The sequence below is a fragment of the Gopherus flavomarginatus genome, chromosome 1 (assembly GCF_025201925.1).
Source record: "Gopherus flavomarginatus isolate rGopFla2 chromosome 1, rGopFla2.mat.asm, whole genome shotgun sequence".
Classification (NCBI taxonomy): domain Eukaryota; kingdom Metazoa; phylum Chordata; order Testudines; family Testudinidae; genus Gopherus; species Gopherus flavomarginatus.
In genome coordinates, this window is record NC_066617.1 from 220538602 (window position 1) to 220552780 (window position 14179).

At 42.2% G+C, this 14179-nt stretch overlaps 1 protein-coding gene across 4 annotated transcripts in view; it reads right to left on the minus strand.

Moving 5' to 3' along the window:
- LOC127043008 (uncharacterized) overlaps positions 1-14179 on the minus strand; it is a 57017-nt gene that overhangs the window by 34050 nt on the left and 8788 nt on the right. Inside the window, exon 1 of one of the 4 annotated variants that reach the window (XM_050936667.1) lies at positions 1653-1745. The exons of the other annotated variants lie outside the window; for them this stretch is intronic. The gene's annotated coding sequence lies outside the window, so the exon portion shown is untranslated. Of the gene's footprint in view, positions 1-1652; positions 1746-14179 lie in introns of those variants that run through there. 4 annotated transcript variants of the gene reach the window in all.

Below are 14179 nucleotides of genomic sequence, written 5' to 3' on the forward strand. Positions count from 1 at the left end.
GAGTACAATTGTTTTATTGTATGTCTCAAAGAAAAATGTTTTCTATGCCTTTCTATCTCTGAGTCCAAGCCTGGAAGGTGCTCAGACCCCTCAACTGCAATTTCTATGGGTGTTGAGGGGCATTAGCACTTCGTAAGATTGAGCCCTCGACAGTAAGACAGTAGTTCTTAGACTTTGGTACTGGTGACCCCTTTCACATAGTCTTTGAGTGTGCTCCCCCCTTTTACATTAAAAACCCTTTTTTATATATTTAACACCATTATAAATGCTGGATGCAAAGTGGAGTTCGGGGTGGAGCCTGACTGCTCACGACCTCCATGTAATAACCTTGTGACCCCTTGAGGGGTCCTGACTCCCAGTTTGAGAACCCTGAAGTACGAGAATCCATTGAAGGAAGCAAAACTGTGCAACCACTGCACTCTTTAACAGGGTAGTTCAATTGCTGCTCAGCTTGTTCTTTATTTTCTATCTTCTCCATAATCTGGTGGTATTTGAACACCTATTAGCTGTCAGATTAAATGTCTATTTCAATTTGATAAATTAGTGCAAATTAACATACCATATGATTATTACAACATTTATTGAGAATTAACTGTTACTGATCTGAGTCTATGGCAATTACTTCTTCATAAACTTTAAGAGCGTATTTTATGTGCATGCAATAACTGTTCAGCCTGGCTTGAATGTGCATTTGGGAATCCTACTGTAAATTAAAGCAATTAATGAGTCTTATATAATGGAGAATAAAGACCTATTAGACTGGAACAGGGGTTTGTTTGTTTGTTTTTGCAAAAAACCTAAATTTTAATATGACAATAATCTGTGGGATAAAGTAACTCCAGCATTAGTGCAGCTCCTTAGTGCCAGCACATTCACATTGTGCTAAAACATCTTCAGTAAGCAGTGCAAAAACGAAAAACAACCAACCTTCAGCCCTAGGTTTATGTGACTCTGATTTAGGGTGACGGCACATCCCGTTTTGGCTGGAACAGTCCCTTTTTTAAGCCCTGTTCTGACCATGTCAACTTTACTGGCAAAAGTGGATTTGTCCCGTTTGTTCTTGACAACTGATCAAATCAAAGTGGAGTGCAGAGGAAGGCGAGCTAGTGGCCATGCCAGCCCTGCAAGGGGGTGAGGAGAGAGGGGGCAAGAGGCAGGGCTCAAGTAAGGGGCAGACAAGCCTTGAGTGAGCAGCGATGCTGGCTCCAGCCTGGGGTGGGGAGGATGTCAGGCCTTGGGCGAGTGGCTTGGGCCAGCTCTGTGCTGGGTGGAGAAGCCCTCACACTAGCCCCACTTTGGGAAATATGGTCACCCTACTCTGATTTTATAACCAGTGGTTAAGCCTTTGAGCTAGGTCTCAGGAGATCTGGTTTTCATTCCCAGCTCTTCTACAGACTTCCTGCATCTCCTTCCTCTCCATTTTTTGTGTCTTGTGTATTCAGATTGTAAACTCTTTGGTAAAGGGGCTGTGTAAACAGTTCCTAACAATAATAACAGTAACCCCATCTTAATAGCAAAACTTTATGCCAAGGAAAGTTGGATATTATTTTATTTAATAAGCATAACACTTTATATAGAACAAAATGGGATGCTGTCAAAGCTGTAGTTAAAGTGCCTTTATTCTCCCCTTCTTCAAATCAGAAAATAATTACCTAGTTAGGTCTTCCAGTAATGAATCTCTTTATTATTTTTTGAAGTAGATACAGAGTGGATCTTCAAAGATTCATAAGATATTAATTGTACAATTAAATTCTTCTCTCTGTGGGAGAAAATGATAAGCTCATGCAACGTAGTAAACAGTTCTCTGATTGGAAAAAAAAAGGGAAAGGCAAATGACTTGCTTTTCAAAACAAAAAGCGGATAAAAAATAACCCCAAAACTGATTCAATAAGAGAAATTAAAGTATAGGAAGACTAAAAGATATTGTAGCTGAATTTGAAATTTACTTTGTTTCTATAAGCAGTTAGTTAAAAAACATTAAAGAATTCTTAGACAAGGTGCTGAAGTACCAAGACAATCAGATAATCCTCTTCTGGAGAGGAATTTCCAAGTATAATTCATTTACATTCTTATAATGAAGCTCCTTGATCAGGTGGTTTTTCTATTGACTTGTGGTTTTTTTTTAAAAGTAGTAATCTTTTTGGTACCTGTTTTCATCTGAATGTTTAATGATGGTTTACATTGAGGTTGGCTTCCCAACACTTCAGGATATTCTACCCTATTGCTAATACAGGAAAAATTCTAAGGCCTTGGCAACACTGGCACTTTAAAGCGCTGCAACTTTCTCGTTCGGGGTGTGAAAAAACACCCCCGAGTGCAGCAAGTTACAGCGCTGCAAAGCGCCAGTTTAAACAGTGCCCCAGTGCTGAGAGCTCGGCTCCCAGCACTGTAAGCTAATCCCCACGGGGAGGTGGAGTACCTGCAGCGCTGGGAGAGCTCTCTCCCAGTGCTGGCGCCACGACCACACTTGCACTTCAAAGCACTCCCGCGGCAGTGCTGTACAACTGCAAGTGTAGCCATACCCTAAGGATAGAGAAAACTGTGGTTTGCAGTGGTCCTATTTCTCTCCTTATAGATAGTGCAGAGCCTGGAAATAATTACTAGCCTAAATCAGAGATTCATACCACACAGTTTTGAATATGTAGATCATTTTCATTTTGGATGCTGTAAACACTATTGAGCTAAGTAGCTATCTTTGCAGAAGTTTTCTCCTTATTAAAGTTAATTTGTTGGCAATATGGCCAAGATTTTCAAGAATGACAAGTGTCTTTGGTTGTCAATTTTTGGGTACCCAGCTTCTGAGGTACCTTGACCAGCTCTGATTTTCAGAAAGTACTAGGATTTTACTTTCGGAAAATCACTGGTCACTTTTGAAAATATTGGTCAATGTTTACTGTGTTCAGAAACAATGATTGCCATTATATTTATCTCTTATATAATTTGTCTATGATGGCTGTGTGTTTATTTCAAGCTAACTTCTTATGTTTGCTGAATGACTGAAAATGATGTAGCTATACCACCCTTCTGCGACCTTTATAAAAACAAACCAACAAAATAAAACATTTTCCCAGTGGCAGATTTAGAATTAGTAGGGCTCAGTGCTCAGCTTCATTTTTGGGGCCCCTCCTTGGCACCCAGCCAAGAAAAAGAACCTTCTCTCTTATCTCCCCTCCTGCCCCTATTTTTCATTCTTTTTTTCTTCCTCCTCCTCCTATAAGTAATAGGAAGTAAATGAAAATAAAGTGAGGTACCTTGATTGTTTTTGTAGTCTAACAGACCACTTGAAAATTGCTGAGGGTCTCAGCAGACCACTTAATGATCTTTCCAAACATTGTACAATTAGCTAACTATTGTAAAGCACTTTGGATAAGAGTGCTTTATTAAAAAAATGTTGGAGTGCAGGGTCTATCCAGGACTTAGGGTGCAGGAGGGGACTCAGGGCTGGGGCAGGAGTATGGAGTGCTTACCTGAGGCAGCTCCCGTTTGGTGCGAAGGGTGCAGGTGGGGATGTAGGGGGGTGTGCAGGAATCAGGGCAGGCAGGGGGCTGGGGATGTGGGGGGCTACAGGAGTCAGGGAGGACAGGGGGCTGGGGGCATGCGAGAGGGGTGCAGGAGTCAGGGAGGGCAGGCGGCTGGTGTGTGTGAGGGGGTGCAGGAGTCATGACTAGGGGTATGTGAGGGGGTGCAGAGTTAGGGCTGGGGGTGCAGGGTCTGGCCAGGAGCTAGGGTGAGGGAAGGGTCACAGGGTTGGGTCAGGGGGTTGGGGTGTGGAGCACTTACCTGGGGCAGCTCCCATTTGGTGTGAGGGGTGCAGGTGGGAATGGGGAGGGTGCAGGAGCTCCCGTTTGGTGCTCAGGGTGAGGGTAGGGATGTGGGAGGGTGCAGGAATAAGGGCATGGGTGGGGGGTCCAGGAGTCAGGGAGGCCAGGGGGCTGGTGTGTGTAAGGGGAGTGCAGGAGTCAGGGCTGAGGCCATGGGGGTGCTCCCAACCCCCTGCCATGAGTCACTCACGGCAGGGGCTCGGGGGTGGTATGTGTAGGGGGAGTGCGGGGGCCTCGCTTCTTCTTCACCCTCCCCCAATTCCACCCCCTTCTCCAAGGCCCCACCCCTGCCTCTTCTCCTCACCCCCAGAGTGTGCTGTGGCCCTGCCTCTCCCCCTCTCTCCTGGAGCAACCTGAGCACCGGCAAACAGCTGTTCGGCAGCAGGGGAAGTGCTGGGAGGGGGTGGGTGGGAGCATGGCGTGTTGTAGGAAGAAGGTGGGGAAAAGGCAGGGGATAGGGGAGCTTGGCTGCCGGTGGGGACAGAGCCTGCAGCAGGAGCCCCAGGAGCTGTCAGGACCAAGCTTCTGCCCGACAACTGCCAGCCCTAGGGCCCCGTCATTGGGGGGTGGGTGGGGGGCACGCCAGAGTACCCTGTATTTCACTGTAAATTTGCATCTGTATTTTCCCATATACTTTTCTATAACTGTCTTTGTGGTATGTTATTCAGTTATCTGATATTTTAAAAGTACTTTTAATAGTAATAGGGGAACAAAGTGGTGGGAAACTGCCTGTGAGGGACTTGCTTTTGGTCAAGTCTCATACCTCCCAAGATAAAAAGGAATTAAATCAGAAATCCCGGATAGCAATTGCCTTACTTCAACTTGAGTGGGAGGGTTTTGTAATACCTAGTAAGGTACATTCATGCACTCTTATGGTTTTAGCTTAGTACAATATAGAGCTTTCTTAGCACGTTCTGAATAATCTCTATCGTCGTGTCACATTTCATATGAGATTTACCAGAAATGCTGGAGGCTTATACTCAAAACTGTTCAGAGACTGACCATTTATTCAACAAAGCTATTTAATCTTTACGCAGAAGAAATGTCCCAATTTCAACAGATGTTGACGAGGCCATCTGGAAACAGAACTGACTGGACAAATAAGTAAAGTCTACTTCCTTTTATTGCTCCCAACAGAGCATTAACTAAAATATTCTTTTAAATAAAAGCATCTGGAGCGATTTATCACAAATAGTTTAACAATGCTACTGCCTATTGAAGTAAAATACTGAAGGGAATTGACTAAAAGCTGTTGTAAAGCAATACCATAGGGAAAACTTAATTATTGGAGTTTTTGCTTCTTCATGTCTTTCTAAATATTGAGCATTTAGGTAAACACCTGTTGATGCTAACAATACAAGAGATAGTGGAAAAGAGTGGAGAACATAGTATAGGGAAAGAAAGCGTGAGCAATACAAGGAGGTGGAAGGAGAGAGAAAAGAAACTGACACTGAAATCAGCACAGTATAAGATACACTATGATCTAGTCAATTTGCATCTTTTTGTATAGATAACCATCCATTTATTTTTTAAATCAGTCTATTATTTTATTAATAAGTTGCACACAAACTCACATTAAAAATACAAAGAATAAATTATCAGTTGTGGCTGCAAACTAACAAAGGAAAAAGAATTGAAGATGCCAGTTGTTTAAACTAGCCCAAACCATTTAAAAAAAAAAAAAGGAATGGTTCTAGGTGTGTGTGTTTGTATGTTTTGCTAAAATAAATTAAAAACAAATGTAAACATATGTCTGAATGGTTGCCTGTGAGTATGTTTATGGGTTTAAAAATAAGTTAGATACCATTATGGTAACACTGTGTCAAAATCCCCTGCCTTCAGAACAGGATGAGAGCTCGTATATACTTAGTTATATTTTCTCTATCCATATTTTTACAAAATTATTCTGCTTGCATGGTTTTAATTTTAATAATTTAAGTTGTAGACATTGTGATGCTGGTAAACCAGCCCTGGCCAAACACTGACAAATTCATTGCTGGAAACCAGTCCTGCTCATCTCTGTGTTAGTATGGTTAAGATGGATATTGGACTTATAACCATGTGTTCAGACTTCATGAAATGCTTGAAAGCTGCTTCATGAATTAATCCTGCTTATGTCTGTATCCCATGCTATAAGGCAGTGTTTCCGAAACTTGGGATGTCACTTGTGTAGGGAAAGCCCTTGGCGGGCCGGGTCATTTACCTGCCATGTCCATAGGTCCAGCTGATCGCAGCTCCCACTGGCTGCGGTTTGCTGCTCCAGGCCAATGGGAGCTGCGGAAAGTGGCAAGGGCCAAGGGACATACTAGTGCAAAATGCTAAATCCCTATGAAAGGCATTACCTCTTGCCCATTAGGAAGGCTATCAACACTAAATGGGCCATTGTGGGACATCACAATACAAAGACTTTGCTACTTGTCCCTGCACAGCCATGAAAGGGCTACGTGCAAAAGGGCTTGTCCCATCAGCTTGAATTCTGGAAGAAGGAAATAAAGATAGAGGACAAGAACATATTTGATCTCTTTGCTGTTTAGACTCTCACAGGGCTGGATCTATGAAACAGAAGCAGAGATCCCCAGGGTCAACCTGGGTTAGCCCTAAAAGACATCCAGACAGGTAACTACAACTCTGTCACCTTGTGGAACCATAGACCGTAACTCATTTCTGTTTATACATTTGCCTGCTTTAACCTGTAAATAACTCTCTCATTTCTTTTTCCTAGTTAATACATTCTTACTTAGTTTGTAGCCAATCCTATAGCAAGCATTGTCTTTGGTGTGAAATCTAAGGAACCGATTGACCTGTGGTAAGTGACTGGTCTCTTGGGACTGTGAGCAACTTGAATATTTTGTGATTTTATGTGTACAGCAACCAACTATCACTAAGTCCAGCTTGCTTGGGTGGCAAGATAGTCCCCTTGAGCATTCCAGTCTGTCTGTGACTCCATGGTAAGACTTACATAGTGTTCTAGGAGGTCACATTTGATATCGGGTTGGTGAAATCTAATTATAGAATATACAACCAGTTTGAGGTCTCTCCCCTGCTTCTTGACAGTCTGTCCTGAGGTTTACACTCATCATTGTGAACCACTCCAGACAGCATGGTACATACATCACAAGTGTTTTCTCAAGTCATTATTACAAAGGGGTATTATGAATATATAATTGATATGCTACATGTGTGACAACACACATACAGACAATACAAGCATTTTCTCTCTCACTTTAAAGTCATGCATAAGAAGAAAACTGATGCGGTACTTAAGTCAGTGGACAGAGCCCCCAAGTTCCTGTGGCCACAATGATAAGAACAGATTCTGATGAGTCTGAAGTTAAATAAAATCTTTTAGGATCTTTGTGAATATACCAACATCATCATCATCTATATACCAACATCATCTATTTATTTTGGTTACAAACACATATGCCCCCTACAGAGCCAAATAAAATAATTAAGATAAATGGAGTGACTTACTGCCTATATTAGATTAACAATTGAGCAAAGATGGGCAAATGGGGTGAACTGGGTTTTAAACATAATTAACCGGTTTTACACAAAAACCAATCTGCATACCTACTGGGCTGCAGCTCTTCTATATCCCTTCACCTTTTGTATTTGCTCACTCTCTTTTAATGCTTATAAGAGGTATTGACAATCCTGTTTTAACTTTTTTTTATTATTATGCATTTGGCAAAACTTGTTACTGTATTTGTAGTAAACATTTGGATTTACAAACATCCCTTTTTTCTTATTGGGTCTCTTTGCAAGTCTTTTCAAACACTTATCTTTTTATATTGTCGCTTTTCTCATACTTTTAGTTGCAGTTTGTTTTCATTTCTAGGGGTGGTAGTACATATCAGTCATTGGTTTAGGGTTCTGGGCCATATGTCAAATCTTTTTGGTTTCCCTCTGTAGGTAAGGAGAGCCTTGGAGAGGTCATAAGGGTCTGGACTAGGGCCCTCTCTCACTGGGATTTTTTGGTTAATACTTAGATTCTAATAGACTTTTTTAATTTTTATTTTTTTTTACAAATATCCATTTTTTTCCTTTTGCCAATCTCTCTGCACATATTTTTAAGTCCCCTGCCCCTTTACATTTTAGCCTTTTCATTCTTTTAGCCATTTCTTTATCATTTCTACTTATCAACCATTGGTTCTGGGCTATACACCTAATGCTGTTGGTTTCCTTCCTGAAGTGAAGAAGGCCTTGGGGATCTCACAGAGGGTTGCGTCATGACCCTCTCCAATGAAAACATTCTGGAGCATTTTAGTTATTTACAGAGATACACCTTTTCCTTTATAGGTCTCTTTGCACATAGTCATAAACATCTCTCTTGCTTTACATTTTAGCTTTTTTTGTACATTGAGCTGTATTTTTTTTACCACTTTGAGAGGTGGGGCCATACGGGTTTTGGACCATACCTTAAATTCTATTCTTTTTCCTCTTTAGGTAAGATGGGACTTCTGGTTGAGGACCGAGTGTGAGACAAGGGTTAAGCCAGACTCTGGAAGGATAATTTAAGTCATATCATCATGTCCTGTGACAATATAACTTCCTATGACATCAAGGTGAAGCAGGACTTCCAGTGAGATCATCATCCTTAACTCATCCATCAATCTCTTTGACATAGGGGCAATTTACAACTCTGGAGACTCTGGGTATATTTTACCTTAGTTCCTCAGGCTGTTTGGGTAAATTATTCAGTCTGGAATTACTATACAGATTTTGAAAAATTCTCAAAAAAAAGTCACAAACTGCAGAAGATTTTTAGTCAATAAGGAATAGAGAAACCTGGATTTGGACAGAATCCTTGAGTGTTCTCTGCTGGATCTGCAATACATTTATACCAGAATCCTGAATGGAAGTGATGATGGTGTCTCAGTTTTAGTCGTTAAGGCTTGTAACCAGGCATGTTCATATCCCTTCTATAGTTTTATATTAGAAGACATGAATGGGAGTGGGTCAGTAATCAGCTGAATAAAAGTTTAAAAATAGAATTTATTTAAATTTGGATCTGTCTGTATATTGGAAGTCAGAGAGGACCTTTATTTTTCAGAAACCATGAAACACACTGCAGATGTAACCTGTCTAATGGTTAGACCGAAACAGAGAAATTAGAGACTTGTGGCTTAGCTATTGAAAGAGCTCTTCCTTATATACCGAGTGGCACCGTGGCTTCCGAAGAATAAATATAGTAGGTGAGTTTAACCTTTAATACTGAATATTTGGAAGAACATAAAGCCTTTATCTTTTTCAAGGCTCTCCCATCTAGCCTAGTAATGACATGCAGTTCCCTTTCACAGAAGACTTAAAAATCAATACAGTGTTGCAGAATTGTTTTGGTACCTTTCCCATTATTGATTAGACTCCTTTTAGAATTTAAACCTCTGAAATATTTATTACTTTTAAAACTTGTTTCTATAGTATGCTTCTCCAATCTTTACATTTATTAATCTAGAGGTAAGTTATTATTCCAAGACATAAGTTATTTCTGTGCTGTGGTGTATATACTAACATTTTTCTTAGTTAATTCTGAACTATTCCTCTCAGCCATTGTATTAAGATCATTCTTAAGAGATACATGAATTGTCTTCAAGTACAAAGTGTATTCACATACAGACCTATTAAAATATAAATTGTCAAACTAGATCATTATATTTGGTGTCTTCATTCTACAAAATGCAAGACATTCTGGGGCCCAATCCTGCAGAACATTTCAGCATGTGATTAACTTTAAGCAGTGAACAGTCCCAACAGGGCTCTATTCAGGATGTGCTTATCTCCCACAGAAGTCAATAAAGTTAAAACATATGATTAAATGCTTTTCCTCAATAGAGATGATTTCCTGGATCATGGCCAGTATCTAGTTCCTTAGAGGACTGAGCCTTAGTTTTTTTAATTCGTCTGCATTGAAAAGATGGACATAATTCAGAAGAATTCCAGTTGCTTTGGCAGAACAGGTACATCATTTAAGAGAAATCATTTCACAGCTTGTTCTTTTGGCAGATTACCACAATTGTTTGTTCTCTGCAGAAGTTCATGAGAAAAATGAAAATGTGTTTCTGTTCCTGAAAGAAGAAATGTATATTTGGTCGGAATCTAAAGACAGTCTGTCCCTTACAAAAATCAACAGTCAGCATTAACATGTAGGAAAAACACCAGCAGTGGTTGGCTGCATTGTAGCCAGATCAATGGATGTCATCAGAGATTGATAAAATGTCTGTGAATTACAAGATAATAAATTCATTTATGTTTAAAGTATAAGAAAAGTATTTAGTAGTTATTCTTTTTGTTGCTGTTGTATGGAAGCTGAGAAGGCTGGTAAGCTAGTAAACTATCCTCCTCTGTATAGTTTCTTCTAAATTAAGATGTAAAATCAAGGTGCTGTCCATTCACAGTCAGTAAAGATTTCCTCTGACTGTCTGCTCCAATTCCTTGTGCTACATCCTTTAAATATTTCTACAACATCCTTCCAGCGATGACTGTAAAATCCTCGGTGGAGGGACTATATCTTTGTGTATATAAGTCCATCTGTGGGTCTATATACGTTTATAACATGGATCGGCAACCTTTGGCACGCAGCCCCCCAGGGTAAGCACCCTGGTGGGCCAGGCCAGTTTGTTTACCTGCCGTGTCCGCAGGTTCAGCCGACTGCGACTCCCACTGGCCGTGGTTTGCCACTCCAGGCCAATGGGGGCTGCGGGAAGCTATAGCCAGCACATCCCTCGGCCCGCACTGCTTCCTGCAGCCCCCATTGGCCTGGGACAGCGAACTGCAGCCAGTGGGAGCCGCGATCGGCTGAACCTGCGGACATGGCAGGTAAACAAACTGGCGGGCCGCATGCCAAAGGTTGCCAATCCCTGGTTTATAATAATAAAGATCTTTTTCTAAGAGCATTAACTACTGTGTCCTAGTCATGTTCCAGTTTGTTTAATTATATCCTAAATACCCCCTGCAATTTCAGCTTCACATCTTATTCTAAACCAGGGGTCGGCAACCTGCAGTACGCATGCCAAAAGTGGCACATGAGCTGATTTTTAGTAGAACTCTGCTGCCAGCTGGGGTCCTGGCCACTGGCCCGCCCAGCCCGCTGCCTGCCTGGATGAACGGACCCCCAGGCCGGCAGTGGGCCAAGTGGGGCTGGTGGCTGGGATCCCAGAGCGGCAGCGGGCCTAGCAGCTCACCCCACTGCTGGTCTGAGGTTTCATCTGCCACCCGCGCTGCCAGTCTGTGGTTCTGTCTGCCGGCCCCTGTAAATGTAAAATGTATTACTGGCATGCGAAACCTTAAATTAATGAAGACTTGGCACACTACTTCTAAAAGGTTGCCAACCGCTGTTCTAAACTATCATGTAAGGTTATTATATTTTGTTATACTGCTGTCTTACTCCACACTAGAAGGTGGCTGCATTTCCATGCAGGAGGAAGTAAGTTGTCTGTCAAGCATTTCAGTATCTTTCAGAATCAAAGATGCTATGGCTAATTAACTAAGTAAATGTAAGATAATTTTCCATTTTTATCACAGTAAAATTAGGCATTAGCAATACTGTTTGTGTGTCTAAATTCTCCCTCATCTCATTAGCTAAGTACAACAGCAGGCAATGAAATAAACACCTCTGCAGGCTATGTACGTGATTTTAAATTGAAAAAGGTTTATTTTTTTCTTTAACTAGGGCAGTTGAATGGCCGGAACCATTGCCCAATATGGAGCTGGCAATTTTAAGCTTGTGCCTAGTAGAAATATGGTGAATTAGCCATGCACCTTTGAAAACTAGGAGGAGATTATTACAGTGTTTGTAGACCTTACTCAAAAAGAGCAACTCATAACCCAGCAGAGGAGTGACTGACCAAACAACACCTTGGAGAACTCTTAATTTTGTATTCATCAAATTCATAGCAGCCCACTTGCCAGCTGCCAAATCCTCAACCTCATTCCTCACCAGCGAAAAGCCCTTGATGAAATTCCCTGTAGAGGCCTTTCTCTTTGGTAGGGAAACAAAGCTCACTCCCCTTTCCCTTATGACAGCCTGTAGGGAAGCTGTGAAGCCTCAATACATATGTTAGAAAATGCTGCTAGTGAGGCAATCCCAGAAGTTAGTTAGCAGCTCCTCTGGATCGCAGCATCTTCAATGCTGACAGCTTTGTTCCCCGTCACTTGTGAACTCGTCACACTAAGGCTGGCACAGAACTAAGTGCTATAAACCAGCCATGCTTAATGAACTGAGCATTCATGCAGCACTCCCAAAGTCTTGTCCCAGCATGAACTGTGTTCACCTCGCTGGGAACATTCTCCTCTTTGTTGATCCAGCCCTGGTCAGAAATTCAGAGGGGCTGTCCCCAGGGCAAGGGCATTACACTGACTTTTCTTCTTTTGCATTAAAGACGTTGTTCAACCATTTTCTCCCCTTCTACTAGGGTGACCAGACAGCAAATGTGAAAAATTGGGACAGGGGGTGGGAGGTAATAGGAGCCTATATAAGAAGACCCAAAAATCAGGACTATCCTATAAAATTGGGACATCTGGTCACTCTACCGTCTACCTACATTGTTTTAGCTCTCTTCCAGGGGTAGGTCACTGGTAAAATGCTCCCTCTACTCAAGGGCAGTTCATATCCCTTTTCCCCTAAACCTAGTCCATGTTCTTGGCAAACATTTTGCAAATCATCTCTTTAAATTCAGTCCAATTCCAACTAAACAATGCTGAGACACACCACATTCTCCTGTATCTCCTCCTATAAAGTAGCCAGCCAATCAGGCAGCGGCATAGACAGCTGCAGCGGCACAGCAGCCAGCAAACAGAGCTGTAAACGGGAGTTTCAGAGGGAGCTCTCTTGGAGGAGCAGGTTTTTGTATTTTGTGTGTAGTACTTTGTACTTTGTATGTGTGGAGGCTGCTAGGGGCAGTGTGCTGGGAGAGAAGCTGAGCTCTGTTTAGGGGGTGGGGCTTGTCTGCTTAGGGGTCCTATAAAAGTAGCCAGCCAATCAGGCAGTGGCATAGACAGTTGCAACGGCACAGCAAACAGAGCTATAAACAGAGGTGTCATAAACGGATAGTTAAGAGTTAATAGAACAGAAGTACTTCATATCTCTTTTGCCTGTAAAGGGTTAACAAGATCAATGAGCCTGGCTGTCACCTGACCAGAGGACCAATCAGGGGACAGGATACTTTCAAATCTTGAGGGAGGGAAGTTTTTGTGTGCGCTGTTAGATTTTGGTGGTTGTTCACTCTGGGGGCTCAGAGGGACCAGACGTGCAACCAGGTTTCTCTCCAATCTCTCCGATACAGGCTCTTATAAGTTCAGAACAGTGAGTACTAGGTAGATAAAGCGAGTTAGGCTTATGTTTGTTTTCTTTCTTTGCAAATGTGTATTTGGCTGGAAGGAGTTCAAATGTGTATTTCGCTGAAAGGATTTTAATTTGTACTTGTATACTTAGGCTGGGAGGGTATTCCCGGTGTCTATAGCTGAAAGACCCTGTGACATATTCCATCTTAAATTTACAAAGATAATTTTTACTGTTTTTCTCTCTTTAATTAAAAGCTTTTCTTGTTTAAGAACCTGATTGTTTTTTATTCTGGTGTGAGACCCCAGGGGACGGGGTCTGGATTCACCAGCCACTTGGTGGGGAGAAAGGAGGGAAGCGGGGGAGAGAGGTTAATTTCTCTCTGTGTTAGGATTACTTTCTCTCTCAGGGAGAGTCTGGGAGGGGAGAGAGAAGGAGGGGGGAAGGTGAATTTTCCTCTCTGTTTTAATATTCAAGGAGTTGAATCACAGTGATCTTCCAGGGTAACCCAGGGAGGGGAAGCCTGGGAGAGGCAACGGTGAGGGAAAGGATTTACTTTCCTTGTGTTAAGATCCAGAGGATCTGGGTCTTGGGGGTCCCCTGGCAAGGTTTTGGGGGGACCAGAGTGTACCAGGCACTGGAATTCCTGGTTGGTGGCAGCGCTACAAGTACTAAGCTGGTAATTGAGCTTAGAGGAATTCATGCTGATACCCCATCTTTTGGATGCTAAGGTTCAGAGTGGGGAATTATACCATGACAAAGGGAGTTTCAGAGGGAGTTTACAGGGGCAGGTTGCAGGGAAGACTAAGAGACCTAGGCAGAGGAACTGACAGGCTAGTGAAGGGAGTGGGTGGTGGTCTGCTAGTGTTCTGGTGCCTGTTGGGTGGGGTTTTTTTTGTTTTTTGTTTGTTTTTTCTTGGACTAACAGGTTTTAGGTGGGAAGGCTATGACTGATACAGAAGCAGCAGTGAAAGACACAATGAGAATGACTGGATGTGGAAGCTGCGGCATGTACATGATCCTGAAGGGGGTACCTGAAAAGAGTTTTGTCTGCATGAGGTGCAGAGCTGATGGAAGA